General features: G+C 39.0%; 42 non-coding genes and 67 pseudogenes across 42 annotated transcripts; all 109 read right to left on the bottom strand.

The window, feature by feature from the left end:
- Positions 1 to 38: 38 nt before the first annotated feature.
- On the bottom strand, positions 39 to 157 carry LOC146153690 (5S ribosomal RNA; annotated as a pseudogene).
- A 63-nt stretch (positions 158 to 220) lies between these two features.
- LOC146153691 (5S ribosomal RNA) lies at positions 221 to 339 on the bottom strand (annotated as a pseudogene).
- A 73-nt stretch (positions 340 to 412) lies between these two features.
- Positions 413 to 531, bottom strand: LOC146153692 (5S ribosomal RNA; annotated as a pseudogene).
- Positions 532 to 605: 74 nt separating this feature from the next.
- LOC146153693 (5S ribosomal RNA) lies at positions 606 to 724 on the bottom strand. The gene has a single exon (XR_014497874.1). It is a non-coding gene; the product is annotated as a 5S ribosomal RNA (ribosomal RNA).
- Positions 725 to 788: 64 nt separating this feature from the next.
- Positions 789 to 907, bottom strand: LOC146153694 (5S ribosomal RNA; annotated as a pseudogene).
- Positions 908 to 972: 65 nt separating this feature from the next.
- On the bottom strand, positions 973 to 1,091 carry LOC146153695 (5S ribosomal RNA). The gene has a single exon (XR_014494949.1). It is a non-coding gene; the product is annotated as a 5S ribosomal RNA (ribosomal RNA).
- Positions 1,092 to 1,165: 74 nt separating this feature from the next.
- LOC146153696 (5S ribosomal RNA) lies at positions 1,166 to 1,284 on the bottom strand (annotated as a pseudogene).
- A 64-nt stretch (positions 1,285 to 1,348) lies between these two features.
- LOC146153697 (5S ribosomal RNA) lies at positions 1,349 to 1,467 on the bottom strand. The gene has a single exon (XR_014494950.1). It is a non-coding gene; the product is annotated as a 5S ribosomal RNA (ribosomal RNA).
- Positions 1,468 to 1,531: 64 nt separating this feature from the next.
- Positions 1,532 to 1,650, bottom strand: LOC146153698 (5S ribosomal RNA; annotated as a pseudogene).
- A 65-nt stretch (positions 1,651 to 1,715) lies between these two features.
- Positions 1,716 to 1,834, bottom strand: LOC146153699 (5S ribosomal RNA; annotated as a pseudogene).
- Positions 1,835 to 1,899: 65 nt separating this feature from the next.
- On the bottom strand, positions 1,900 to 2,018 carry LOC146153700 (5S ribosomal RNA; annotated as a pseudogene).
- Positions 2,019 to 2,081: 63 nt separating this feature from the next.
- LOC146153701 (5S ribosomal RNA) lies at positions 2,082 to 2,200 on the bottom strand (annotated as a pseudogene).
- Positions 2,201 to 2,273: 73 nt separating this feature from the next.
- LOC146153702 (5S ribosomal RNA) lies at positions 2,274 to 2,392 on the bottom strand (annotated as a pseudogene).
- Positions 2,393 to 2,466: 74 nt separating this feature from the next.
- LOC146153703 (5S ribosomal RNA) lies at positions 2,467 to 2,585 on the bottom strand. The gene has a single exon (XR_014497875.1). It is a non-coding gene; the product is annotated as a 5S ribosomal RNA (ribosomal RNA).
- A 64-nt stretch (positions 2,586 to 2,649) lies between these two features.
- On the bottom strand, positions 2,650 to 2,768 carry LOC146153704 (5S ribosomal RNA; annotated as a pseudogene).
- Positions 2,769 to 2,833: 65 nt separating this feature from the next.
- On the bottom strand, positions 2,834 to 2,952 carry LOC146153705 (5S ribosomal RNA). The gene has a single exon (XR_014494951.1). It is a non-coding gene; the product is annotated as a 5S ribosomal RNA (ribosomal RNA).
- A 74-nt stretch (positions 2,953 to 3,026) lies between these two features.
- LOC146153706 (5S ribosomal RNA) lies at positions 3,027 to 3,145 on the bottom strand (annotated as a pseudogene).
- A 64-nt stretch (positions 3,146 to 3,209) lies between these two features.
- LOC146153707 (5S ribosomal RNA) lies at positions 3,210 to 3,328 on the bottom strand. Its single transcript, XR_014494952.1, has one exon. It is a non-coding gene; the product is annotated as a 5S ribosomal RNA (ribosomal RNA).
- Positions 3,329 to 3,402: 74 nt separating this feature from the next.
- Positions 3,403 to 3,521, bottom strand: LOC146153708 (5S ribosomal RNA; annotated as a pseudogene).
- A 63-nt stretch (positions 3,522 to 3,584) lies between these two features.
- LOC146153709 (5S ribosomal RNA) lies at positions 3,585 to 3,703 on the bottom strand (annotated as a pseudogene).
- A 73-nt stretch (positions 3,704 to 3,776) lies between these two features.
- LOC146153710 (5S ribosomal RNA) lies at positions 3,777 to 3,895 on the bottom strand (annotated as a pseudogene).
- A 74-nt stretch (positions 3,896 to 3,969) lies between these two features.
- Positions 3,970 to 4,088, bottom strand: LOC146153711 (5S ribosomal RNA). The gene has a single exon (XR_014497711.1). It is a non-coding gene; the product is annotated as a 5S ribosomal RNA (ribosomal RNA).
- A 64-nt stretch (positions 4,089 to 4,152) lies between these two features.
- LOC146153712 (5S ribosomal RNA) lies at positions 4,153 to 4,271 on the bottom strand (annotated as a pseudogene).
- A 65-nt stretch (positions 4,272 to 4,336) lies between these two features.
- LOC146153713 (5S ribosomal RNA) lies at positions 4,337 to 4,455 on the bottom strand (annotated as a pseudogene).
- Positions 4,456 to 4,520: 65 nt separating this feature from the next.
- Positions 4,521 to 4,638, bottom strand: LOC146153714 (5S ribosomal RNA). The gene has a single exon (XR_014497673.1). It is a non-coding gene; the product is annotated as a 5S ribosomal RNA (ribosomal RNA).
- Positions 4,639 to 4,703: 65 nt separating this feature from the next.
- LOC146153715 (5S ribosomal RNA) lies at positions 4,704 to 4,822 on the bottom strand. The gene has a single exon (XR_014497247.1). It is a non-coding gene; the product is annotated as a 5S ribosomal RNA (ribosomal RNA).
- Positions 4,823 to 4,896: 74 nt separating this feature from the next.
- LOC146153716 (5S ribosomal RNA) lies at positions 4,897 to 5,015 on the bottom strand (annotated as a pseudogene).
- Positions 5,016 to 5,080: 65 nt separating this feature from the next.
- Positions 5,081 to 5,199, bottom strand: LOC146153717 (5S ribosomal RNA; annotated as a pseudogene).
- Positions 5,200 to 5,264: 65 nt separating this feature from the next.
- On the bottom strand, positions 5,265 to 5,383 carry LOC146153718 (5S ribosomal RNA). Its single transcript, XR_014498439.1, has one exon. It is a non-coding gene; the product is annotated as a 5S ribosomal RNA (ribosomal RNA).
- Positions 5,384 to 5,457: 74 nt separating this feature from the next.
- Positions 5,458 to 5,576, bottom strand: LOC146153719 (5S ribosomal RNA; annotated as a pseudogene).
- Positions 5,577 to 5,640: 64 nt separating this feature from the next.
- Positions 5,641 to 5,759, bottom strand: LOC146153720 (5S ribosomal RNA). The gene has a single exon (XR_014497239.1). It is a non-coding gene; the product is annotated as a 5S ribosomal RNA (ribosomal RNA).
- Positions 5,760 to 5,823: 64 nt separating this feature from the next.
- Positions 5,824 to 5,942, bottom strand: LOC146153721 (5S ribosomal RNA; annotated as a pseudogene).
- Positions 5,943 to 6,005: 63 nt separating this feature from the next.
- On the bottom strand, positions 6,006 to 6,124 carry LOC146153722 (5S ribosomal RNA; annotated as a pseudogene).
- A 73-nt stretch (positions 6,125 to 6,197) lies between these two features.
- On the bottom strand, positions 6,198 to 6,316 carry LOC146153723 (5S ribosomal RNA; annotated as a pseudogene).
- Positions 6,317 to 6,390: 74 nt separating this feature from the next.
- LOC146153724 (5S ribosomal RNA) lies at positions 6,391 to 6,509 on the bottom strand. Its single transcript, XR_014497876.1, has one exon. It is a non-coding gene; the product is annotated as a 5S ribosomal RNA (ribosomal RNA).
- Positions 6,510 to 6,573: 64 nt separating this feature from the next.
- LOC146153725 (5S ribosomal RNA) lies at positions 6,574 to 6,692 on the bottom strand. Its single transcript, XR_014496621.1, has one exon. It is a non-coding gene; the product is annotated as a 5S ribosomal RNA (ribosomal RNA).
- A 64-nt stretch (positions 6,693 to 6,756) lies between these two features.
- Positions 6,757 to 6,875, bottom strand: LOC146153726 (5S ribosomal RNA; annotated as a pseudogene).
- Positions 6,876 to 6,940: 65 nt separating this feature from the next.
- Positions 6,941 to 7,059, bottom strand: LOC146153727 (5S ribosomal RNA; annotated as a pseudogene).
- Positions 7,060 to 7,124: 65 nt separating this feature from the next.
- Positions 7,125 to 7,242, bottom strand: LOC146153728 (5S ribosomal RNA). The gene has a single exon (XR_014497674.1). It is a non-coding gene; the product is annotated as a 5S ribosomal RNA (ribosomal RNA).
- A 65-nt stretch (positions 7,243 to 7,307) lies between these two features.
- Positions 7,308 to 7,426, bottom strand: LOC146153729 (5S ribosomal RNA). Its single transcript, XR_014496799.1, has one exon. It is a non-coding gene; the product is annotated as a 5S ribosomal RNA (ribosomal RNA).
- A 64-nt stretch (positions 7,427 to 7,490) lies between these two features.
- On the bottom strand, positions 7,491 to 7,609 carry LOC146153730 (5S ribosomal RNA; annotated as a pseudogene).
- A 65-nt stretch (positions 7,610 to 7,674) lies between these two features.
- Positions 7,675 to 7,793, bottom strand: LOC146153731 (5S ribosomal RNA). Its single transcript, XR_014494953.1, has one exon. It is a non-coding gene; the product is annotated as a 5S ribosomal RNA (ribosomal RNA).
- A 74-nt stretch (positions 7,794 to 7,867) lies between these two features.
- LOC146153732 (5S ribosomal RNA) lies at positions 7,868 to 7,986 on the bottom strand (annotated as a pseudogene).
- Positions 7,987 to 8,050: 64 nt separating this feature from the next.
- LOC146153733 (5S ribosomal RNA) lies at positions 8,051 to 8,169 on the bottom strand. The gene has a single exon (XR_014494954.1). It is a non-coding gene; the product is annotated as a 5S ribosomal RNA (ribosomal RNA).
- Positions 8,170 to 8,233: 64 nt separating this feature from the next.
- LOC146153734 (5S ribosomal RNA) lies at positions 8,234 to 8,352 on the bottom strand (annotated as a pseudogene).
- Positions 8,353 to 8,417: 65 nt separating this feature from the next.
- On the bottom strand, positions 8,418 to 8,536 carry LOC146153735 (5S ribosomal RNA; annotated as a pseudogene).
- Positions 8,537 to 8,601: 65 nt separating this feature from the next.
- LOC146153736 (5S ribosomal RNA) lies at positions 8,602 to 8,720 on the bottom strand. The gene has a single exon (XR_014496682.1). It is a non-coding gene; the product is annotated as a 5S ribosomal RNA (ribosomal RNA).
- Positions 8,721 to 8,784: 64 nt separating this feature from the next.
- On the bottom strand, positions 8,785 to 8,903 carry LOC146153737 (5S ribosomal RNA). The gene has a single exon (XR_014494955.1). It is a non-coding gene; the product is annotated as a 5S ribosomal RNA (ribosomal RNA).
- A 74-nt stretch (positions 8,904 to 8,977) lies between these two features.
- Positions 8,978 to 9,096, bottom strand: LOC146153738 (5S ribosomal RNA; annotated as a pseudogene).
- A 63-nt stretch (positions 9,097 to 9,159) lies between these two features.
- LOC146153739 (5S ribosomal RNA) lies at positions 9,160 to 9,278 on the bottom strand (annotated as a pseudogene).
- Positions 9,279 to 9,351: 73 nt separating this feature from the next.
- On the bottom strand, positions 9,352 to 9,470 carry LOC146153740 (5S ribosomal RNA; annotated as a pseudogene).
- A 74-nt stretch (positions 9,471 to 9,544) lies between these two features.
- On the bottom strand, positions 9,545 to 9,663 carry LOC146153741 (5S ribosomal RNA). Its single transcript, XR_014497877.1, has one exon. It is a non-coding gene; the product is annotated as a 5S ribosomal RNA (ribosomal RNA).
- Positions 9,664 to 9,727: 64 nt separating this feature from the next.
- On the bottom strand, positions 9,728 to 9,846 carry LOC146153742 (5S ribosomal RNA). The gene has a single exon (XR_014496622.1). It is a non-coding gene; the product is annotated as a 5S ribosomal RNA (ribosomal RNA).
- Positions 9,847 to 9,910: 64 nt separating this feature from the next.
- LOC146153743 (5S ribosomal RNA) lies at positions 9,911 to 10,029 on the bottom strand (annotated as a pseudogene).
- A 65-nt stretch (positions 10,030 to 10,094) lies between these two features.
- LOC146153744 (5S ribosomal RNA) lies at positions 10,095 to 10,213 on the bottom strand (annotated as a pseudogene).
- Positions 10,214 to 10,278: 65 nt separating this feature from the next.
- Positions 10,279 to 10,396, bottom strand: LOC146153745 (5S ribosomal RNA). The gene has a single exon (XR_014497675.1). It is a non-coding gene; the product is annotated as a 5S ribosomal RNA (ribosomal RNA).
- Positions 10,397 to 10,461: 65 nt separating this feature from the next.
- LOC146153746 (5S ribosomal RNA) lies at positions 10,462 to 10,580 on the bottom strand. The gene has a single exon (XR_014496800.1). It is a non-coding gene; the product is annotated as a 5S ribosomal RNA (ribosomal RNA).
- Positions 10,581 to 10,644: 64 nt separating this feature from the next.
- Positions 10,645 to 10,763, bottom strand: LOC146153747 (5S ribosomal RNA; annotated as a pseudogene).
- Positions 10,764 to 10,828: 65 nt separating this feature from the next.
- On the bottom strand, positions 10,829 to 10,947 carry LOC146153748 (5S ribosomal RNA). Its single transcript, XR_014494956.1, has one exon. It is a non-coding gene; the product is annotated as a 5S ribosomal RNA (ribosomal RNA).
- Positions 10,948 to 11,021: 74 nt separating this feature from the next.
- LOC146153749 (5S ribosomal RNA) lies at positions 11,022 to 11,140 on the bottom strand (annotated as a pseudogene).
- Positions 11,141 to 11,204: 64 nt separating this feature from the next.
- Positions 11,205 to 11,323, bottom strand: LOC146153750 (5S ribosomal RNA). Its single transcript, XR_014494958.1, has one exon. It is a non-coding gene; the product is annotated as a 5S ribosomal RNA (ribosomal RNA).
- Positions 11,324 to 11,387: 64 nt separating this feature from the next.
- On the bottom strand, positions 11,388 to 11,506 carry LOC146153751 (5S ribosomal RNA; annotated as a pseudogene).
- A 65-nt stretch (positions 11,507 to 11,571) lies between these two features.
- Positions 11,572 to 11,690, bottom strand: LOC146153752 (5S ribosomal RNA; annotated as a pseudogene).
- Positions 11,691 to 11,755: 65 nt separating this feature from the next.
- LOC146153753 (5S ribosomal RNA) lies at positions 11,756 to 11,874 on the bottom strand. Its single transcript, XR_014496683.1, has one exon. It is a non-coding gene; the product is annotated as a 5S ribosomal RNA (ribosomal RNA).
- A 64-nt stretch (positions 11,875 to 11,938) lies between these two features.
- Positions 11,939 to 12,057, bottom strand: LOC146153754 (5S ribosomal RNA). The gene has a single exon (XR_014494959.1). It is a non-coding gene; the product is annotated as a 5S ribosomal RNA (ribosomal RNA).
- Positions 12,058 to 12,131: 74 nt separating this feature from the next.
- Positions 12,132 to 12,250, bottom strand: LOC146153755 (5S ribosomal RNA; annotated as a pseudogene).
- Positions 12,251 to 12,313: 63 nt separating this feature from the next.
- Positions 12,314 to 12,432, bottom strand: LOC146153756 (5S ribosomal RNA; annotated as a pseudogene).
- Positions 12,433 to 12,505: 73 nt separating this feature from the next.
- On the bottom strand, positions 12,506 to 12,624 carry LOC146153757 (5S ribosomal RNA; annotated as a pseudogene).
- A 74-nt stretch (positions 12,625 to 12,698) lies between these two features.
- Positions 12,699 to 12,817, bottom strand: LOC146153758 (5S ribosomal RNA). Its single transcript, XR_014497712.1, has one exon. It is a non-coding gene; the product is annotated as a 5S ribosomal RNA (ribosomal RNA).
- Positions 12,818 to 12,881: 64 nt separating this feature from the next.
- On the bottom strand, positions 12,882 to 13,000 carry LOC146153759 (5S ribosomal RNA; annotated as a pseudogene).
- A 65-nt stretch (positions 13,001 to 13,065) lies between these two features.
- LOC146153760 (5S ribosomal RNA) lies at positions 13,066 to 13,184 on the bottom strand (annotated as a pseudogene).
- A 65-nt stretch (positions 13,185 to 13,249) lies between these two features.
- LOC146153761 (5S ribosomal RNA) lies at positions 13,250 to 13,367 on the bottom strand. The gene has a single exon (XR_014497676.1). It is a non-coding gene; the product is annotated as a 5S ribosomal RNA (ribosomal RNA).
- A 65-nt stretch (positions 13,368 to 13,432) lies between these two features.
- Positions 13,433 to 13,551, bottom strand: LOC146153762 (5S ribosomal RNA; annotated as a pseudogene).
- A 74-nt stretch (positions 13,552 to 13,625) lies between these two features.
- LOC146153763 (5S ribosomal RNA) lies at positions 13,626 to 13,744 on the bottom strand (annotated as a pseudogene).
- A 65-nt stretch (positions 13,745 to 13,809) lies between these two features.
- Positions 13,810 to 13,928, bottom strand: LOC146153764 (5S ribosomal RNA; annotated as a pseudogene).
- Positions 13,929 to 13,993: 65 nt separating this feature from the next.
- On the bottom strand, positions 13,994 to 14,112 carry LOC146153765 (5S ribosomal RNA; annotated as a pseudogene).
- Positions 14,113 to 14,177: 65 nt separating this feature from the next.
- LOC146153766 (5S ribosomal RNA) lies at positions 14,178 to 14,296 on the bottom strand. Its single transcript, XR_014494961.1, has one exon. It is a non-coding gene; the product is annotated as a 5S ribosomal RNA (ribosomal RNA).
- A 64-nt stretch (positions 14,297 to 14,360) lies between these two features.
- LOC146153767 (5S ribosomal RNA) lies at positions 14,361 to 14,479 on the bottom strand. The gene has a single exon (XR_014494964.1). It is a non-coding gene; the product is annotated as a 5S ribosomal RNA (ribosomal RNA).
- Positions 14,480 to 14,553: 74 nt separating this feature from the next.
- On the bottom strand, positions 14,554 to 14,672 carry LOC146153768 (5S ribosomal RNA; annotated as a pseudogene).
- A 65-nt stretch (positions 14,673 to 14,737) lies between these two features.
- Positions 14,738 to 14,856, bottom strand: LOC146153769 (5S ribosomal RNA; annotated as a pseudogene).
- Positions 14,857 to 14,919: 63 nt separating this feature from the next.
- On the bottom strand, positions 14,920 to 15,038 carry LOC146153770 (5S ribosomal RNA). The gene has a single exon (XR_014498039.1). It is a non-coding gene; the product is annotated as a 5S ribosomal RNA (ribosomal RNA).
- Positions 15,039 to 15,112: 74 nt separating this feature from the next.
- LOC146153771 (5S ribosomal RNA) lies at positions 15,113 to 15,231 on the bottom strand (annotated as a pseudogene).
- A 64-nt stretch (positions 15,232 to 15,295) lies between these two features.
- LOC146153772 (5S ribosomal RNA) lies at positions 15,296 to 15,414 on the bottom strand. Its single transcript, XR_014495468.1, has one exon. It is a non-coding gene; the product is annotated as a 5S ribosomal RNA (ribosomal RNA).
- A 74-nt stretch (positions 15,415 to 15,488) lies between these two features.
- Positions 15,489 to 15,607, bottom strand: LOC146153773 (5S ribosomal RNA; annotated as a pseudogene).
- Positions 15,608 to 15,681: 74 nt separating this feature from the next.
- LOC146153774 (5S ribosomal RNA) lies at positions 15,682 to 15,800 on the bottom strand (annotated as a pseudogene).
- Positions 15,801 to 15,865: 65 nt separating this feature from the next.
- LOC146153775 (5S ribosomal RNA) lies at positions 15,866 to 15,984 on the bottom strand (annotated as a pseudogene).
- A 65-nt stretch (positions 15,985 to 16,049) lies between these two features.
- On the bottom strand, positions 16,050 to 16,171 carry LOC146153776 (5S ribosomal RNA; annotated as a pseudogene).
- A 64-nt stretch (positions 16,172 to 16,235) lies between these two features.
- On the bottom strand, positions 16,236 to 16,354 carry LOC146153777 (5S ribosomal RNA). The gene has a single exon (XR_014496262.1). It is a non-coding gene; the product is annotated as a 5S ribosomal RNA (ribosomal RNA).
- Positions 16,355 to 16,419: 65 nt separating this feature from the next.
- On the bottom strand, positions 16,420 to 16,538 carry LOC146153778 (5S ribosomal RNA). The gene has a single exon (XR_014495382.1). It is a non-coding gene; the product is annotated as a 5S ribosomal RNA (ribosomal RNA).
- Positions 16,539 to 16,612: 74 nt separating this feature from the next.
- LOC146153779 (5S ribosomal RNA) lies at positions 16,613 to 16,731 on the bottom strand (annotated as a pseudogene).
- A 64-nt stretch (positions 16,732 to 16,795) lies between these two features.
- Positions 16,796 to 16,914, bottom strand: LOC146153780 (5S ribosomal RNA; annotated as a pseudogene).
- Positions 16,915 to 16,978: 64 nt separating this feature from the next.
- LOC146153781 (5S ribosomal RNA) lies at positions 16,979 to 17,097 on the bottom strand. Its single transcript, XR_014498508.1, has one exon. It is a non-coding gene; the product is annotated as a 5S ribosomal RNA (ribosomal RNA).
- A 63-nt stretch (positions 17,098 to 17,160) lies between these two features.
- Positions 17,161 to 17,279, bottom strand: LOC146153782 (5S ribosomal RNA). Its single transcript, XR_014497534.1, has one exon. It is a non-coding gene; the product is annotated as a 5S ribosomal RNA (ribosomal RNA).
- A 73-nt stretch (positions 17,280 to 17,352) lies between these two features.
- Positions 17,353 to 17,471, bottom strand: LOC146153783 (5S ribosomal RNA; annotated as a pseudogene).
- Positions 17,472 to 17,545: 74 nt separating this feature from the next.
- LOC146153784 (5S ribosomal RNA) lies at positions 17,546 to 17,664 on the bottom strand (annotated as a pseudogene).
- Positions 17,665 to 17,738: 74 nt separating this feature from the next.
- LOC146153785 (5S ribosomal RNA) lies at positions 17,739 to 17,857 on the bottom strand. Its single transcript, XR_014498445.1, has one exon. It is a non-coding gene; the product is annotated as a 5S ribosomal RNA (ribosomal RNA).
- A 74-nt stretch (positions 17,858 to 17,931) lies between these two features.
- LOC146153786 (5S ribosomal RNA) lies at positions 17,932 to 18,050 on the bottom strand (annotated as a pseudogene).
- A 64-nt stretch (positions 18,051 to 18,114) lies between these two features.
- On the bottom strand, positions 18,115 to 18,233 carry LOC146153787 (5S ribosomal RNA; annotated as a pseudogene).
- Positions 18,234 to 18,297: 64 nt separating this feature from the next.
- Positions 18,298 to 18,416, bottom strand: LOC146153788 (5S ribosomal RNA). Its single transcript, XR_014498510.1, has one exon. It is a non-coding gene; the product is annotated as a 5S ribosomal RNA (ribosomal RNA).
- A 63-nt stretch (positions 18,417 to 18,479) lies between these two features.
- On the bottom strand, positions 18,480 to 18,598 carry LOC146153789 (5S ribosomal RNA). The gene has a single exon (XR_014497535.1). It is a non-coding gene; the product is annotated as a 5S ribosomal RNA (ribosomal RNA).
- Positions 18,599 to 18,671: 73 nt separating this feature from the next.
- Positions 18,672 to 18,790, bottom strand: LOC146153790 (5S ribosomal RNA; annotated as a pseudogene).
- Positions 18,791 to 18,864: 74 nt separating this feature from the next.
- Positions 18,865 to 18,983, bottom strand: LOC146153791 (5S ribosomal RNA; annotated as a pseudogene).
- A 74-nt stretch (positions 18,984 to 19,057) lies between these two features.
- On the bottom strand, positions 19,058 to 19,176 carry LOC146153792 (5S ribosomal RNA; annotated as a pseudogene).
- A 64-nt stretch (positions 19,177 to 19,240) lies between these two features.
- Positions 19,241 to 19,359, bottom strand: LOC146153793 (5S ribosomal RNA). The gene has a single exon (XR_014495936.1). It is a non-coding gene; the product is annotated as a 5S ribosomal RNA (ribosomal RNA).
- Positions 19,360 to 19,423: 64 nt separating this feature from the next.
- Positions 19,424 to 19,542, bottom strand: LOC146153794 (5S ribosomal RNA; annotated as a pseudogene).
- Positions 19,543 to 19,590: 48 nt separating this feature from the next.
- Positions 19,591 to 19,709, bottom strand: LOC146153795 (5S ribosomal RNA; annotated as a pseudogene).
- A 74-nt stretch (positions 19,710 to 19,783) lies between these two features.
- On the bottom strand, positions 19,784 to 19,902 carry LOC146153796 (5S ribosomal RNA; annotated as a pseudogene).
- Positions 19,903 to 19,966: 64 nt separating this feature from the next.
- Positions 19,967 to 20,085, bottom strand: LOC146153797 (5S ribosomal RNA). The gene has a single exon (XR_014494966.1). It is a non-coding gene; the product is annotated as a 5S ribosomal RNA (ribosomal RNA).
- A 64-nt stretch (positions 20,086 to 20,149) lies between these two features.
- LOC146153798 (5S ribosomal RNA) lies at positions 20,150 to 20,268 on the bottom strand (annotated as a pseudogene).
- Between the last annotated feature and the right edge of the window lie 56 nt (positions 20,269 to 20,324).

The following is a 20,324-nucleotide window of genomic DNA, read 5'->3' on the forward strand; positions in this document are numbered from 1 at the left end:
AAATGTTAACATTTAAATATATTTTAAAAGTCATATTTTGCCTATGACAATTGGTATTCCTAGGCGGTCACCCATCCAAGTACTAACCAATACCGACGTTGCTTAACTTCCGAGGTCGGACGAGATCGTGTGCATTCAACCTGGTATGGTCGTGGACAGTATTGGTCAACATTTATGGTCTAATGTATTTAAAAATGTAAAACTTAAATAAATCATATTGTGCCTAAGACAATTGGTATTCCTAGGCGGTCACCCATCCAAGTACTAACCAATCCCAACGTTGCTTAACTTCCGAGATCGGACGTGATCGGGTGCATTGAACCTGGTATGGTCGTAGACAGTGTTGGTAAACATTTTTTGGTCTAAAATCTTTAAAATGCTAACATTTAAATATATTTTAAAAATAATATTTTGCCTATGACAATTGGTATTCCTAGGCGGTCACCCATCCAAGTAGCAACCAATCCCGATGTTGCTTAACTTCCGAGATCGGACGAGATCGGGTGCATTCAACCTGGTTTGGTCGTAGACAGTATTGGTCAACATTTTTTGGTCTAAAATCTTCAAAAATGTTAACATTTAAATATATTTTATAAATCATATTTTGCCTATGACAATTGGAATTCCTATGCGGTCACCCATCCAAGTACTAACCAATCCCGACGTTGCTTAACTTCCGAGATCGGACGAGATCGGGTGCATTCAACCTGGTATGGTCGTAAGCAGTATTTCTCAACATTTTACGTCTAATCTATTTAAAAATGTAAAAACTTAAATAAATCATATTTTGCCTACGACAATTGGTATTCCTAGGCGGTCACCCATCCAAGTACTAACCAATCCCGACGTTGCTTAACTTCCGAGATCGGACGAGATGGGGTGCATTCAACCTGGTATGGTCGTATGCAGTATTGGTCAACATTTTTAGGTTTAATCTATTTAAAAATGTAAAAACTTAAATAAATCATATTTTGCCTACGACAATTGGTATTCCTAGGCGGTCACCCATCCAAGTACTAACCAATCCCGACGTTGCTTAACTTCCGAGATCGGACGAGATCGGGTGCATTCAACCTGGTATGGTCGTAGACAGTATTGGTCAACATTTTTTGGTCTAAAATCTTTAAAAATGTTAACATTTAAATATATTTTAAAAATCATATTTTGCCTATGACAATTGGTATTGCTAGGCGGTCACCCATCCAAGTACTAACCAATCCCGACGTTACTTAACTTCCGAGATCGGACGAGATCGGGTGCATTCAACCTGATATGGTCGTAAGCAGTATTTCTCAACATTTTACGTCTAATCTATTTAAAAAAGTAAAAACTTAAATAAATCATATTTTGCCTACGACAATTGGTATTCCTAGGCGGTCACCCATCCAAGTACTAACCAATCCCGACGTTGCTTAACTTCCGAGATCGGACGAGATCGGGTGCATTCAACCTGGTATGGTCGTAGACATTATTGGTCAACATTTATGATCTAATCTATTTAAAAATGTAAAAACTTAAACAAATCATATTGTGCCTACGACAATTGGTATTCCAAGGCGGTCACCCATCCAAGTACTAACCAATCCCGACGTTGCTTAACTTCCGAGATCGGACGAGATGGGGTGCATTCAACCTGGTATGGTCGTAGCCAGTATTGGTCAACATTTTTAGGTCTAATCTATTTAAAAATGTAAAAACTTAAATAAATCATATTTTGCCTACGACAATTGGTATTCCTAGGTGGTCACCCATCCAAGTACTAACCAATCCCGACGTTGCTTAACTTCCGAGATCGGACGATATCGGGTGCATTCAACCTGGTATGTTCGTAGCCAGTAATAGTCAACATTTTTTGGTCTAATCTATTTAAAAATGTAAAAACTTAAATAAATCATATTTTGCCTACGACAATTGCTATTCCTAGGCGGTCACCCATCCAAGTACTAACCAATACCGACGTTGCTTAACTTCCGAGGTCGGACGAGATCGTGTGCATTCAACCTGGTATGGTCGTGGACAGTATTGGTCAACATTTATGGTCTAATGTATTTAAAAATGTAAAACTTAAATAAATCATATTGTGCCTAAGACAATTGGTATTCCTAGGCGGTCACCCATCCAAGTACTAACCAATCCCAACGTTGCTTAACTTCCGAGATCGGACGTGATCGGGTGCATTGAACCTGGTATGGTCGTAGACAGTGTTGGTAAACATTTTTTGGTCTAAAATCTTTAAAATGCTAACATTTAAATATATTTTAAAAATAATATTTTGCCTATGACAATTGGTATTCCTAGGCGGTCACCCATCCAAGTAGCAACCAATCCCGATGTTGCTTAACTTCCGAGATCGGACGAGATCGGGTGCATTCAACCTGGTTTGGTCGTAGACAGTATTGGTCAACATTTTTTGGTCTAAAATCTTCAAAAATGTTAACATTTAAATATATTTTATAAATCATATTTTGCCTATGACAATTGGAATTCCTATGCGGTCACCCATCCAAGTACTAACCAATCCCGACGTTGCTTAACTTCCGAGATCGGACGAGATCGGGTGCATTCAACCTGGTATGGTCGTAAGCAGTATTTCTCAACATTTTACGTCTAATCTATTTAAAAATGTAAAAACTTAAATAAATCATATTTTGCCTACGACAATTGGTATTCCTAGGCGGTCACCCATCCAAGTACTAACCAATCCCGACGTTGCTTAACTTCCGAGATCGGACGAGATGGGGTGCATTCAACCTGGTATGGTCGTATGCAGTATTGGTCAACATTTTTAGGTTTAATCTATTTAAAAATGTAAAAACTTAAATAAATCATATTTTGCCTACGACAATTGGTATTCCTAGGCGGTCACCCATCCAAGTACTAACCAATCCCGACGTTGCTTAACTTCCGAGATCGGACGAGATCGGGTGCATTCAACCTGGTATGGTCGTAGACAGTATTGGTCAACATTTTTTGGTCTAAAATCTTTAAAAATGTTAACATTTAAATATATTTTAAAAATCATATTTTGCCTATGACAATTGGTATTGCTAGGCGGTCACCCATCCAAGTACTAACCAATCCCGACGTTACTTAACTTCCGAGATCGGACGAGATCGGGTGCATTCAACCTGGTATGGTCGTAAGCAGTATTTCTCAACATTTTACGTCTAATCTATTTAAAAAAGTAAAAACTTAAATAAATCATATTTTGCCTACGACAATTGGTATTCCTAGGCGGTCACCCATCCAAGTACTAACCAATCCCGACGTTGCTTAACTTCCGAGATCGGACGAGATCGGGTGCATTCAACCTGGTATGGTCGTAGACAGTATTGGTCAACATTTTTTGGTCTAAAATCTTTGAAAATGTTAACATTTAAATATATTTTAAAAGTCATATTTTGCCTATGACAATTGGTATTCCTAGGCGGTCACCCATCCAAGTACTAACCAATACCGACGTTGCTTAACTTCCGAGGTCGGACGAGATCGTGTGCATTCAACCTGGTATGGTCGTGGACAGTATTGGTCAACATTTATGGTCTAATGTATTTAAAAATGTAAAACTTAAATAAATCATATTGTGCCTAAGACAATTGGTATTCCTAGGCGGTCACCCATCCAAGTACTAACCAATCCCAACGTTGCTTAACTTCCGAGATCGGACGTGATCGGGTGCATTGAACCTGGTATGGTCGTAGACAGTGTTGGTAAACATTTTTTGGTCTAAAATCTTTAAAATGCTAACATTTAAATATATTTTAAAAATAATATTTTGCCTATGACAATTGGTATTCCTAGGCGGTCACCCATCCAAGTAGCAACCAATCCCGATGTTGCTTAACTTCCGAGATCGGACGAGATCGTGTGCATTCAACCTGGTTTGGTCGTAGACAGTATTGGTCAACATTTTTTGGTCTAAAATCTTCAAAAATGTTAACATTTAAATATATTTTATAAATCATATTTTGCCTATGACAATTGGAATTCCTATGCGGTCACCCATCCAAGTACTAACCAATCCCGACGTTGCTTAACTTCCGAGATCGGACGAGATCGGGTGCATTCAACCTGGTATGGTCGTAGACAGTATTGGTCAACATTTATGGTCTAATCTATTTAAAAATGTAAAAACTTAAACAAATCATATTGTGCCAACGACAATTGGTATTCCTAGGCGGTCACCCATCCAAGTACTAACCAATCCCGACGTTGCTTAACTTCCGAGATCAGACGAGATGGGGTGCATTCAACCTGGTATGGTCGTATGCAGTATTGGTCAACATTTTTAGGTCTAATCTTTTTAAAAATGTAAAAACTTAAATAAATCATATTTTGCCTACGACAATTGGTATTCCTAGGCGGTCACCCATCCAAGTACTCACCAATCCCGACGTTGCTTAACTTCCGAGATCGGACGAGATCGGGTGCATTCAACCTGGTATGTTCGTAGCCAGGATTGGTCAACATTTTTTGGTCTAATCTATTTAAAAATGTAAAAACTTAAATAAATCATATTTTGCCTACGACAATTGGTATTCCAGGCGGTCACCCATCCAAGTACTAACCAATCCCGACGTTGCTTAACTTCCGAGATCGGACGAGATCGGGTGCATTCAACCTGGTATGGTCGTATGCAGTATTGGTCAACATTTTTAGGTCTAATCTATTTAAAAATGTAAAAACTTAAATAAATCATATTTTGCCTACGTCAATTGGTATTCCTAGGCGGTCACCCATCCAAGTACTAACCAATCCCGACGTTGCTTAACTTCCGAGATCGGACGAGATCGGGTGCATTCAACCTGGTATGGTCGTAGACAGTATTGGTCAAAATTTTTTGGTCTAAAATCTTTAAAAATGTTAACATTTAAATATATTTTAAAAATCATATTTTGCCTATGACAATTGGTATTGCTGGGCGGTCACCCATCCAAGTACTAACCAATCCCGACGTTGCTTAACTTCCGAGATCGGACGAGATCGGGTGCATTCAACCTGGTATGTTCGTAGCCAGTATTGGTCAACATTTTTTGGTCTAATCTATTTAAAAATGTAAAAACTTAAACAAATCATATTGTGCCTACGACAATTGGTATTCCTAGGCGGTCACCCATCCAAGTACTAACCAATCCCGACGTTGCTTAACTTCCGAGATCGGACGAGATGGGGTGCATTCAACCTGGTATGGTCGTAGCCAGTATTGGTCAACATTTTTAGGTCTAATCTATTTAAAAATGTAAAAACTTAAATAAATCATATTTTGCCTACGACAATTGGTATTCCTAGGTGGTCACCCATCCAAGTACTAACCAATCCCGATGTTGCTTAACTTCCGAGATCGGACGAGATCGTGTGCATTCAACCTGGTTTGGTCGTAGACAGTATTGGTCAACATTTTTTGGTCTAAAATCTTCAAAAATGTTAACATTTAAATATATTTTATAAATCATATTTTGCCTATGACAATTGGAATTCCTATGCGGTCACCCATCCAAGTACTAACCAATGCCGACGTTGCTTAACTTCCGAGATCGGACGAGATCGGGTGCATTCAACCTGGTATGGTCGTAAGCAGTATTTCTCAACATTTTACGTCTAATCTATTTAAAAAAGTAAAAACTTAAATAAATCATATTTTGCCTACGGCAATTGGTATTCCTAGGCGGTTACCCATCCAAGTACTAACCAATCCCGACGTTGCTTAACTTCCGAGATCGGACGAGATCGGGTGCATTCAACCTGGTATGGTCGTAGACAGTAATCGTCAACATTTATGGTCTAATCTATTTAAAAATGTAAAAACTTAAATCAATCATATTGTGCCTACGACAATTGGTATTCCTAGGCGGTCACCCATCCAAGTACTAACCAATCCCGACGTTGCTTAACTTCCGAGATCGGACGAGATCGTGTGCATTCAACCTGGTATGGTCTTGGACAGTATTGGTCAACATTTATGGTCTAATCAATTTAAAAATGTAAAACTTAAATAAATCATATTGTGCCTGCGACAATTGGTATTCCTAGGCGGTCACCCATCCAAGTACTCACCAATCCCAACGTTGCTTAACTTCCGAGATCGGACGAGATCGGGTGCATTGAACCTGGTATGGTCGTAGACAGTGTTGGTAAACATTTTTTGGTCTAAAATCTTTAAAATGCTAACATTTAAATATATTTTAAAAATAATATTTTGCCTATGACAATTGGTATTCCTAGGCGGTCACCCATCCAAGTAGCAACCAATCCCGATGTTGCTTAACTTCCGAGATCGGACGAGATCGTGTGCATTCAACCTGGTTTGGTCGTAGACAGTATTGGTCAACATTTTTTGGTCTAAAATCTTCAAAAATGTTAACATTTAAATATATTTTATAAATCATATTTTGCCTATGACAATTGGAATTCCTATGCGGTCACCCATCCAAGTACTAACCAATCCCGACGTTGCTTAACTTCCGAGATCGGACGAGATCGGGTGCATTCAACCTGGTATGGTCGTAAGCAGTATTTCTCAACATTTTACGTCTAATCTATTTAAAAAAGTAAAAACTTAAATAAATCATATTTTGCCTACGGCAATTGGTATTCCTAGGCGGTCACCCATCCAAGTACTAACCAATCCCGACGTTGCTTAACTTCCGAGATCGGACGAGATCGGGTGCATTCAACCTGGTATGGTCGTAGACAGTATTGGTCAACATTTATGGTCTAATCTATTTAAAAATGTAAAAACTTAAACAAATCATATTGTGCCAACGACAATTGGTATTCCTAGGCGGTCACCCATCCAAGTACTAACCAATCCCGACGTTGCTTAACTTCCGAGATCAGACGAGATGGGGTGCATTCAACCTGGTATGGTCGTATGCAGTATTGGTCAACATTTTTAGGTCTAATCTTTTTAAAAATGTAAAAACTTAAATAAATCATATTTTGCCTACGACAATTGGTATTCCTAGGCGGTCACCCATCCAAGTACTCACCAATCCCGACGTTGCTTAACTTCCGAGATCGGACGAGATCGGGTGCATTCAACCTGGTATGTTCGTAGCCAGTATTGGTCAACATTTTTTGGTCTAATCTATTTAAAAATGTAAAAACTTAAATAAATCATATTTTGCCTACGACAATTGGTATTCCAGGCGGTCACCCATCCAAGTACTAACCAATCCCGACGTTGCTTAACTTCCGAGATCGGACGAGATCGGGTGCATTCAACCTGGTATGGTCGTATGCAGTATTGGTCAACATTTTTAGGTCTAATCTATTTAAAAATGTAAAAACTTAAATAAATCATATTTTGCCTACGACAATTGGTATTCCTAGGCGGTCACCCATCCAAGTACTAACCAATCCCGACGTTGCTTAACTTCCGAGATCGGACGAGATCGGGTGCATTCAACCTGGTATGGTCGTGGACAGTATTGGTCAACATTTATGGTCTAATCTATTTAAAAATGTAAAAACTTAAACAAATCATATTGTGCCTACGACAATTGGTATTCCTAGGCGGTCACCCATCCAAGTACTAACCAATCCCGACGTTGCTTAACTTCCGAGATCGGACGAGATGGGGTGCATTCAACCTGGTATGGTCGTATGCAGTATTGGTCAACATTTTTAGGTTTAATCTATTTAAAAATGTAAAAACTTAAATAAATCATATTTTGCCTACGACAATTGGTATTCCTAGGCGGTCACCCATCCAAGTACTAACCAATCCCGACGTTGCTTAACTTCCGAGATCGGACGAGATCGGGTGCATTCAACCTGGTATGGTCGTAGACAGTATTGGTCAACATTTTTTGGTCTAAAATCTTTAAAAATGTTAACATTTAAATATATTTTAAAAATCATATTTTGCCTATGACAATTGGTATTGCTAGGCGGTCACCCATCCAAGTACTAACCAATCCCGACGTTACTTAACTTCCGAGATCGGACGAGATCGGGTGCATTCAACCTGGTATGGTCGTAAGCAGTATTTCTCAACATTTTACGTCTAATCTATTTAAAAAAGTAAAAACTTAAATAAATCATATTTTGCCTACGACAATTGGTATTCCTAGGCGGTCACCCATCCAAGTACTAACCAATCCCGACGTTGCTTAACTTCCGAGATCGGACGAGATCGGGTGCATTCAACCTGGTATGGTCGTAGACAGTATTGGTCAACATTTATGATCTAATCTATTTAAAAATGTAAAAACTTAAACAAATCATATTGTGCCTACGACAATTGGTATTCCAAGGCGGTCACCCATCCAAGTACTAACCAATCCCGACGTTGCTTAACTTCCGAGATCGGACGAGATGGGGTGCATTCAACCTGGTATGGTCGTAGCCAGTATTGGTCAACATTTTTAGGTCTAATCTATTTAAAAATGTAAAAACTTAAATAAATCATATTTTGCCTACGACAATTGGTATTCCTAGGTGGTCACCCATCCAAGTACTAACCAATCCCGAAGTTGCTTAACTTCCGAGATCGGACGATATCGGGTGCATTCAACCTGGTATGTTCGTAGCCAGTAATAGTCAACATTTTTTGGTCTAATCTATTTAAAAATGTAAAAACTTAAATAAATCATATTTTGCCTACGACAATTGCTATTCCTAGGCGGTCACCCATCCAAGTACTAACCAATCCCGACGTTGCTTAACTTCCGAGATCGGACGAGATCGGGTGCATTCAACCTGGTATGGTCGTAGACAGTATTGGTCAACATTTTTGGTCTAATCTATTTAAAAATGTAAAAACTTAAATAAATCATATTATGCCTACGACAATTGGTATTCCTAGGCGGTCACCCATCCAAGTACTAACCAATCCCGACGTTGCTTAACTTCCGAGATCGGACGAGATCGGGTGCATTCAACCTGGTATGGTCGTAGACAGTATTGGTCAACATTTTTTGGTCTAAAATCTTTGAAAATGTTAACATTTAAATATATTTTAAAAGTCATATTTTGCCTATGACAATTGGTATTCCTAGGCGGTCACCCATCCAAGTACTAACCAATACCGACGTTGCTTAACTTCCGAGGTCGGACGAGATCGTGTGCATTCAACCTGGTATGGTCGTGGACAGTATTGGTCAACATTTATGGTCTAATGTATTTAAAAATGTAAAACTTAAATAAATCATATTGTGCCTAAGACAATTGGTATTCCTAGGCGGTCACCCATCCAAGTACTAACCAATCCCAACGTTGCTTAACTTCCGAGATCGGACGTGATCGGGTGCATTGAACCTGGTATGGTCGTAGACAGTGTTGGTAAACATTTTTTGGTCTAAAATCTTTAAAATGCTAACATTTAAATATATTTTAAAAATAATATTTTGCCTATGACAATTGGTATTCCTAGGCGGTCACCCATCCAAGTAGCAACCAATCCCGATGTTGCTTAACTTCCGAGATCGGACGAGATCGTGTGCATTCAACCTGGTTTGGTCGTAGACAGTATTGGTCAACATTTTTTGGTCTAAAATCTTCAAAAATGTTAACATTTAAATATATTTTATAAATCATATTTTGCCTATGACAATTGGAATTCCTATGCGGTCACCCATCCAAGTACTAACCAATCCCGACGTTGCTTAACTTCCGAGATCGGACGAGATCGGGTGCATTCAACCTGGTATGGTCGTAAGCAGTATTTCTCAACATTTTACGTCTAATCTATTTAAAAAAGTAAAAACTTAAATAAATCATATTTTGCCTACGGCAATTGGTATTCCTAGGCGGTCACCCATCCAAGTACTAACCAATCCCGACGTTGCTTAACTTCCGAGATCGGACGAGATCGGGTGCATTCAACCTGGTATGGTCGTAGACAGTATTGGTCAACATTTATGGTCTAATCTATTTAAAAATGTAAAAACTTAAACAAATCATATTGTGCCAACGACAATTGGTATTCCTAGGCGGTCACCCATCCAAGTACTAACCAATCCCGACGTTGCTTAACTTCCGAGATCAGACGAGATGGGGTGCATTCAACCTGGTATGGTCGTATGCAGTATTGGTCAACATTTTTAGGTCTAATCTTTTTAAAAATGTAAAAACTTAAATAAATCATATTTTGCCTACGACAATTGGTATTCCTAGGCGGTCACCCATCCAAGTACTCACCAATCCCGACGTTGCTTAACTTCCGAGATCGGACGAGATCGGGTGCATTCAACCTGGTATGTTCGTAGCCAGTATTGGTCAACATTTTTTGGTCTAATCTATTTAAAAATGTAAAAACTTAAATAAATCATATTTTGCCTACGACAATTGGTATTCCAGGCGGTCACCCATCCAAGTACTAACCAATCCCGACGTTGCTTAACTTCCGAGATCGGACGAGATCGGGTGCATTCAACCTGGTATGGTCGTATGCAGTATTGGTCAACATTTTTAGGTCTAATCTATTTAAAAATGTAAAAACTTAAATAAATCATATTTTGCCTACGACAATTGGTATTCCTAGGCGGTCACCCATCCAAGTACTAACCAATCCCGACGTTGCTTAACTTCCGAGATCGGACGAGATCGGGTGCATTCAACCTGGTATGGTCGTGGACAGTATTGGTCAACATTTATGGTCTAATCTATTTAAAAATGTAAAAACTTAAACAAATCATATTGTGCCTACGACAATTGGTATTCCTAGGCGGTCACCCATCCAAGTACTAACCAATCCCGACGTTGCTTAACTTCCGAGATCGGACGAGATGGGGTGCATTCAACCTGGTATGGTCGTATGCAGTATTGGTCAACATTTTTAGGTTTAATCTATTTAAAAATGTAAAAACTTAAATAAATCATATTTTGCCTACGACAATTGGTATTCCTAGGCGGTCACCCATCCAAGTACTAACCAATCCCGACGTTGCTTAACTTCCGAGATCGGACGAGATCGGGTGCATTCAACCTGGTATGGTCGTAGACAGTATTGGTCAACATTTTTTGATCTAAAATCTTTAAAAATGTTAACATTTAAATATATTTTAAAAATCATATTTTGCCTATGACAATTGGTATTGCTAGGCGGTCACCCATCCAAGTACTAACCAATCCCGACGTTACTTAACTTCCGAGATCGGACGAGATCGGGTGCATTCAACCTGGTATGGTCGTAAGCAGTATTTCTCAACATTTTACGTCTAATCTATTTAAAAAAGTAAAAACTTAAATAAATCATATTTTGCCTACGACAATTGGTATTCCTAGGCGGTCACCCATCCAAGTACTAACCAATCCCGACGTTGCTTAACTTCCGAGATCGGACGAGATCGGGTGCATTCAACCTGGTATGGTCGTAGACAGTATTGGTCAACATTTATGATCTAATCTATTTAAAAATGTAAAAACTTAAACAAATCATATTGTGCCTACGACAATTGGTATTCCAAGGCGGTCACCCATCCAAGTACTAACAAATCCCGACGTTGCTTAACTTCCGAGATCGGACGAGATGGGGTGCATTCAACCTGGTATTGTCGTAGCCAGTATTGGTCAACATTTTTAGGTCTAATCTATTTAAAAATGTAAAAACTTAAATAAATCATATTTTGCCTACGACAATTGGTATTCCTAGGTGGTCACCCATCCAAGTACTAACCAATCCCGACGTTGCTTAACTTCCGAGATCGGACGATATCGGGTGCATTCAACCTGGTATGTTCGTAGCCAGTAATAGTCAACATTTTTTGGTCTAATCTATTTAAAAATGTAAAAACTTAAATAAATCATATTTTGCCTACGACAATTGCTATTCCTAGGCGGTCACCCATCCAAGTACTAACCAATCCCGACGTTGCTTAACTTCCGAGATCGGACGAGATCGGGTGCATTCAACCTGGTATGGTCGTAGACAGTATTGGTCAACATTTTTGGTCTAATCTATTTAAAAATGTAAAAACTTAAATAAATCATATTATGCCTACGACAATTGGTATTCCTAGGCGGTCACCCATCCAAGTACTAACCAATCCCGACGTTGCTTAACTTCCGAGATCGGACGAGATCGGGTGCATTCAACCTGGTATGGTCGTAGACAGTATTGGTCAACATTTTTTGGTCTAAAATCTTTGAAAATGTTAACATTTAAATATATTTTAAAAGTCATATTTTGCCTATGACAATTGGTATTCCTAGGCGGTCACCCATCCAAGTACTAACCAATACCGACGTTGCTTAACTTCCGAGGTCGGACGAGATCGTGTGCATTCAACCTGGTATGGTCGTGGACAGTATTGGTCAACATTTATGGTCTAATGTATTTAAAAATGTAAAACTTAAATAAATCATATTGTGCCTAAGACAATTGGTATTCCTAGGCGGTCACCCATCCAAGTACTAACCAATCCCAACGTTGCTTAACTTCCGAGATCGGACGTGATCGGGTGCATTGAACCTGGTATGGTCGTAGACAGTGTTGGTAAACATTTTTTGGTCTAAAATCTTTAAAATGCTAACATTTAAATATATTTTAAAAATAATATTTTGCCTATGACAATTGGTATTCCTAGGCGGTCACCCATCCAAGTAGCAACCAATCCCGATGTTGCTTAACTTCCGAGATCGGACGAGATCGTGTGCATTCAACCTGGTTTGGTCGTAGACAGTATTGGTCAACATTTTTTGGTCTAAAATCTTCAAAAATGTTAACATTTAAATATATTTTATAAATCATATTTTGCCTATGACAATTGGAATTCCTATGCGGTCACCCATCCAAGTACTAACCAATCCCGACGTTGCTTAACTTCCGAGATCGGACGAGATCGGGTGCATTCAACCTGGTATGGTCGTAGACAGTATTGGTCAACATTTATGGTCTAATCTATTTAAAAATGTAAAAACTTAAACAAATCATATTGTGCCAACGACAATTGGTATTCCTAGGCGGTCACCCATCCAAGTACTAACCAATCCCGACGTTGCTTAACTTCCGAGATCAGACGAGATGGGGTGCATTCAACCTGGTATGGTCGTATGCAGTATTGGTCAACATTTTTAGGTCTAATCTTTTTAAAAATGTAAAAACTTAAATAAATCATATTTTGCCTACGACAATTGGTATTCCTAGGCGGTCACCCATCCAAGTACTCACCAATCCCGACGTTGCTTAACTTCCGAGATCGGACGAGATCGGGTGCATTCAACCTGGTATGTTCGTAGCCAGGATTGGTCAACATTTTTTGGTCTAATCTATTTAAAAATGTAAAAACTTAAATAAATCATATTTTGCCTACGACAATTGGTATTCCAGGCGGTCACCCATCCAAGTACTAACCAATCCCGACGTTGCTTAACTTCCGAGATCGGACGAGATCGGGTGCATTCAACCTGGTATGGTCGTATGCAGTATTGGTCAACATTTTTAGGTCTAATCTATTTAAAAATGTAAAAACTTAAATAAATCATATTTTGCCTACGTCAATTGGTATTCCTAGGCGGTCACCCATCCAAGTACTAACCAATCCCGACGTTGATTAACTTCCGAGATCGGACGAGATCGGGTGCATTCAACCTGGTATGGTCGTAGACAGTATTGGTCAAAATTTTTTGGTCAAAAATCTTTAAAAATGTTAACATTTAAATATATTTTAAAAATCATATTTTGCCTATGACAATTGGTATTGCTGGGCGGTCACCCATCCAAGTACTAACCAATCCCGACGTTGCTTAACTTCCGAGATCGGACGAGATCGGGTGCATTCAACCTGGTATGTTCGTAGCCAGTATTGGTCAACATTTTTTGGTCTAATCTATTTAAAAATGTAAAAACTTAAACAAATCATATTGTGCCTACGACAATTGGTATTCCTAGGCGGTCACCCATCCAAGTACTAACCAATCCCGACGTTGCTTAACTTCCGAGATCGGACGAGATGGGGTGCATTCAACCTGGTATGGTCGTAGCCAGTATTGGTCAACATTTTTAGGTCTAATCTATTTAAAAATGTAAAAACTTAAATAAATCATATTTTGCCTACGACAATTGGTATTCCTAGGTGGTCACCCATCCAAGTACTAACCAATCCCGACGTTGCTTAACTTCCGAGATCGGACGATATCGGGTGCATTCAACCTGGTATGTTCGTAGCCAGTATTAGTCAACATTTTTTGGTCTAATCTATTTAAAAATGTAAAAACTTAAATAAATCATATTTTGCCTACGACAATTGGTATTCCTAGGCGGTCACCCATCCAAGTACTAACCAATCCCGACGTTGCTTAACTTCCGAGATCGGACGAGATCGGGTGCATTCAACCTGGTATGGTCGTAGACACTATTGGTCAACATTTATGGTCTAATCTATTTAAAAATTTAAAAACTTAAATAAATGATATTATGCCTACGACAATTGGTATTCCTAGGCGGTCACCCATCCAAGTACTAACCAATCCCGACGTTGCTTAACTTCCGAGATCGGACGAGATCGGGTGCATTCAACCTGGTATGGTCGTAGACAGTATTGGTCAAAATTTTTTGGTCTAAAATCTTTGAAAATGTTAACGTTTAAATATATTTTAAAAATCATATTTTGCCTATGACAATTGGTATTGCTATGCGGTCACCAATCCAAGTACTAACCAATCCCGACGTTGCTTAACTTCCGAGATCGGACGAGATCGGGTGCATTCAACCTGGTATGGTCGTAGCCAGTATTGGTCAACATCCTTTGGTCTAATCTATTTAAAAATGTAAAAACTTAAATAAATCATATTTTGCCTACGACAATTGGTATTCCTAGGCGGTCACCCATCCAAGTACTAACCAATCCCGACGTTGCTTAACTTCCGAGGTCGGACGAGATCGTGTGCATTCAACCTGGTATGGTCGTGGACAGTATTGGTCAACATTTATGGTCTAATCTATTTAAAAATGTAAAACTTAAATAAATCATATTGTGCCTAAGACAATTGGTATTCCTAGGCGGTCACCCATCCAAGTACTAACCAATCCCAACGTTGCTTAACTTCCGAGATCGGACGTGATCGGGTGCATTCAACCTGGTATGGTCGTAGACAGTATTGGTCAAAATTTTTTGGTCTAAAATCTTTGAAAATGTTAACGTTTAAATATATTTTAAAAATCATATTTTGCCTATGACAATTGGTATTGCTATGCGGTCACCCATCCAAGTACTAACCAATCCCGACGTTGCTTAACTTCCGAGATCGGACGAGATCGGGTGCATTCAACCTGGTATGGTCGTAGACAGTATTCGTCAACATTTATGGTCTAATTTATTTAAAAATGTAAAAACTTAAATAAATGATATTATGCCTACGACAATTGGTATTCCTAGGCGGTCACCCATCCAAGTACTAACCAATCCCGACGTTGCTTAACTTCCGAGATCGGACGAGATCGGGTGCGTTCAACCTGGTATGGTCGTAGACAGTATTGGTCAACATTTTTTGGTCTAAAATCTTTAAAAATGTTAACATTTAAATATATTTTAAAAATCATATTTTGCCTATGACAATTGGTATTGCTAGGCGGTCACCCATCCAAGTACTAACCAATCCCGACGTTGCTCAACTTCCGAGATCGGACGAGATTGGGTGCATTCAACCTGGTATGGTCGTAGACAGTAGTGGTCAACATTTTTTGGTCTAAAATCTTCAAAAATGTTAACATTTAAATATATTTTATAAATCATATTTTGCCTATGACAATTGGAATTCCTATGCGGTCACCCATCCAAGTACTAACCAATCCCGACGTTGCTTAACTTCCGAGATCGGACGAGATCGGGTGCATTCAACCTGGCATGGTCGTGGCCAGTATTGGTCAACATTTTTTGGTCTAATCTATTTAAAAATGTAAAAACTTAAATAAATCATATTTTGCCTACGACAATTGGTATTCCTAGGCGGTCACCCATCCAAGTACTAACCAATCCCGACGTTGCTTAACTTCCGAGATCGGACGAGATCGGGTGCATTCAATCTGGTATGTTCGTAGCCAGTATTGGTCAACATTTTTTGGTCTAATCTATATAAAAATGTAAAAACTTAAATAAATCATATTTTGCCTACGACAATTGGTATTCCTAGGCGGTCGTCACCCATCCAAGTACTAACCAATCCCGACGTTGCTTAACTTCCGAGATCGGACGAGATAGGGTGCATTCAACCTGGTATGGTCGTAGACAGTATTGCTCAACATTTATGGTCTAATCTATTTAAAAATGTAAAAACTTAAATAAATGATATTATGCCTACGACAATTGGTATTCCTAGGCGGTCACCCATCCAAGTACTAACCAATCCCGACGTTGCTTAACTTCCGAGATCGGACGAGATCGGGTGCATTCAACCTGGTATGGTCGTAGCCAGTATTGGTCAACATTTTTTGGTCTAATCTATTTAAAAATGTAAAAACTTAAATAAATCACATTTTGCCTACGACAATTGGTATTCCTAGGCGGTCACCCATCCAAGTACTAACCAATCCCGACGTTGCTTAACTTCCGAGATCGGACGAGATCGGGTGCATTCAACTTGGTATGGTCGTAGACAGTATTGGTCAACATTTTTTGGTCTAAAATCTTCAAAAATGTTAACATTTAAATATATGTTATAAATCATATTTTGCCTATGACAATTGGAATTCCTATGCGGTCACCCATCCAAGTACTAACCAATCCCGACGTTACTTAACTTCCGAGATCGGACGAGATCGGGTGCATTCAACCTGGTATGGTCGTAAGCAGTATTTCTCAACATTTTACGTCTAATCTATTTAAAAAAGTAAAAACTTAAATAAATCATATTTTGCCTACGACAATTGGTATTCCTAGGCGGTCACCCATCCAAGTACTAACCAATCCGGACGTTGCTTAACTTTCGAGATCGGACAAGATCGGGTGAATTCAACCTGGTAGGGTCGTAGACATTAATCGTCAACATTTATGGTCTAATCTATTTAAAAATGTAAAAACTTAAATAAATCATATTGTGCCTACGACAATTGGTATTCCTAGGCGGTCACCCATCCAAGTACTAACCAATCCTAACGTTGCTTAACTTCCGAGATCGGACGAGATCGGGTGCATTCAACCTGGTATGGTCGTGGACAGTATTGGTCAACATTTATGGTCTAATCTATTTAAAAATGTAAAACTTAAATAAATCGTATTGTGCCTACGACAATTGGTATTCCTAGGCGGTCACCCATCCAAGTACTAACCAATCCCAACGTTGCTTAACTTCCGAGATCGGACGAGATCGGGTGCATTGAACCTGGTATGGTCGTAGACAGTGTTGGTAAACATATTTTGGTCTAAAATCTTTAAAATGCTAACATTCAAATATATTTTAAAAATAATATTTTGCCTATGACAATTGGTATTCCTAGGCGGTCCCCCATCCAAGTACCAACCAATCCCGATGTTGCTTAACTTCCGAGATCGGACGAGATCGTGTGCATTCAACCTGGTTTGGTCGTAGACAGTATTGGTCAACATTTTTTGGTCTAGAATCTTTAAAAATGTTAACATTTAAATATATTTTAAAAATCATATTTTGCCTATGACAATTGGTATTGCTAGGCGGTCACCCATCCAAGTACTAACCAATCCCGACGTTGCTTAACTTCCGAGATCGGACGAGATCGGGTGCATTCAACCTGGTATGGTCGTAGACAGTATTGGTCAACATTTTTTGGTCTAAAATCTTCAAAAATGTTAACATTTAAATATATTTTATAAATCATATTTTGCCTATGACAATTGGAATTCCTATGCGGTCACCCATCCAAGTACTAACCAATCCCGCCGTTGCTTAACTTCCGAGATCGGACGAGATCGGGTGCATTCAACTTGGTATGGTCGTAGACAGTATTGGTCAACATTTTTTGGTCTAAAATCTTCAAAAATGTTAACATTTAAATATATGTTATAAATCATATTTTGCCTATGACAATTGGAATTCCTATGCGGTCACCCATCCAAGTACTAACCAATCCCGACGTTACTTAACTTCCGAGATCGGACGAGATCGGGTGCATTCAACCTGGTATGGTCGTAAGCAGTATTTCTCAACATTTTACGTCTAATCTATTTAAAAAAGTAAAAACTTAAATAAATCATATTTTGCCTACGACAATTGGTATTCCTAGGCGGTCACCCATCCAAGTACTAACCAATCCGGACGTTGCTTAACTTTCGAGATCGGACAAGATCGGGTGCATTCAACCTGGTAGGGTCGTAGACATTAATCGTCAACATTTATGGTCTAATCTATTTAAAAATGTAAAAACTTAAATAAATCATATTGTGCCTACGACAATTGGTATTCCTAGGCGGTCACCCATCCAAGTACTAACCAATCCTAACGTTGCTTAACTTCCGAGATCGGACGAGATCGGGTGCATTCAACCTGGTATGGTCGTGGACAGTATTGGTCAACATTTATGGTCTAATCTATTTAAAAATGTAAAACTTAAATAAATCATATTGTGCCTACGACAATTGGTATTCCTAGGCGGTCACCCATCCAAGTACTAACCAATCCCAACGTTGCTTAACTTCCGAGATCGGACGAGATCGGGTGCATTGAACCTGGTATGGTCGTAGACAGTGTTGGTAAACATATTTTGGTCTAAAATCTTTAAAATGCTAACATTTAAATATATTTTAAAAATAATATTTTGCCTATGACAATTGGTATTCCTAGGCGGTCCCCCATCCAAGTACCAACCAATCCCGATGTTGCTTAACTTCCGAGATCGGACGAGATCGTGTGCATTCAACCTGGTTTGGTCGTAGACAGTATTGGTCAACATTTTTTGGTCTAGAATCTTTAAAAATGTTAACATTTAAATATATTTTAAAAATCATATTTTGCCTATGACAATTGGTATTGCTAGGCGGTCACCCATCCAAGTACTAACCAATCCCGACGTTGCTTAACTTCCGAGATCGGACGAGATCGGGTGCATTCAACCTGGTATGGTCGTAGACAGTATTGGTCAACATTTTTTGGTCTAAAATCTTCAAAAATGTTAACATTTAAATATATTTTATAAATCATATTTTGCCTATGACAATTGGAATTCCTATGCGGTCACCCATCCAAGTACTAACCAATCCCGCCGTTGCTTCACTTCCGAGATCGGACGAGATCGGGTGCATTCAACCTGGTATGGTCGTAAGCAGTATTTATCAACATTTTACGTCTAATCTATTTTAAAAAGTAAAAACTTAAATAAATCATATTTTGCCTACGACGATTGGTATTCCTAGGCGGTCACCCATCCAAGTACTAACCAATCCCGACGTTGCTTAACTTCCGAGATCGGACGAGATCGGGTGCATTCAACCTGGTATGGTCGTAGACAGTATTGGGCAACATTTATGGTCTAATCTATTTAAATATGTAAAAACTTAAATAAATCATATTGTGCCTACGACAATTGGTATTCCTAGGCGGTCACCCATCCAAGTACTAACCAATCCCGACGTTGCTTAACTTCCCAGATCGGACGAGATCGGGTGCATTCAACCTGGTATGGTCGTAAGCAGTATTTCTCAACATTTTGCGTCTAATCTATTTAAAAAAGTAAAAACTTGCCTATGACAATTGGTATTGCTAGGCGGTCACCCATCCAAGTACTAACCAATCCCGACGTTGCTTAACTTCCGAGATCGGACGAGATCGGGTGCATTCAACCTGGTATGGTCGTAGACAGTATTGGTCAACATTTTTTGGTCTAAAATCTTCAAAAATGTTAACATTTAAATATATTTTATAAATCATATTTTGCCTATGACAATTGGAATTCCTATGCGGTCACCCATCCAAGTACTAACCAATCCCGACGTTACTTAACTTCCGAGATCGGACGAGATCGGGTGCATTCAACCTGGTATGGTCGTAAGCAGTATTTCTCAACATTTTACGTCTAATCTATTTAAAAAAGTAAAAACTTAAATAAATCATATTTTGCCTACGACAATTGGTATTCCTAGGCGGTCACCCATCCAAGTACTAACCAATCCCGACGTTGCTTAACTTCCGAGATCGGACGAGATCGGGTGCATTCAACCTGGTATGGTCGTAGACAGTATTGGTCAACATTTATGATCTAATCTATTTAAAAATGTAAAAACTTAAACAAATCATATTGTGCCTACGACAATTGGTATTCCAAGGCGGTCACCCATCCAAGTACTAACCAATCCCGACGTTGCTTAACTTCCGAGATCGGACGAGATGGGGTGCATTCAACCTGGTATGGTCGTAGCCAGTATTGGTCAACATTTTTAGGTCTAATCTATTTAAAAATGTAAAAACTTAAATAA

This window comes from Ascidiella aspersa, chromosome 4 (genome assembly GCF_963924565.1).
Source record: "Ascidiella aspersa chromosome 4, kaAscAspe10.2, whole genome shotgun sequence".
Classification (NCBI taxonomy): domain Eukaryota; kingdom Metazoa; phylum Chordata; class Ascidiacea; order Phlebobranchia; family Ascidiidae; genus Ascidiella; species Ascidiella aspersa.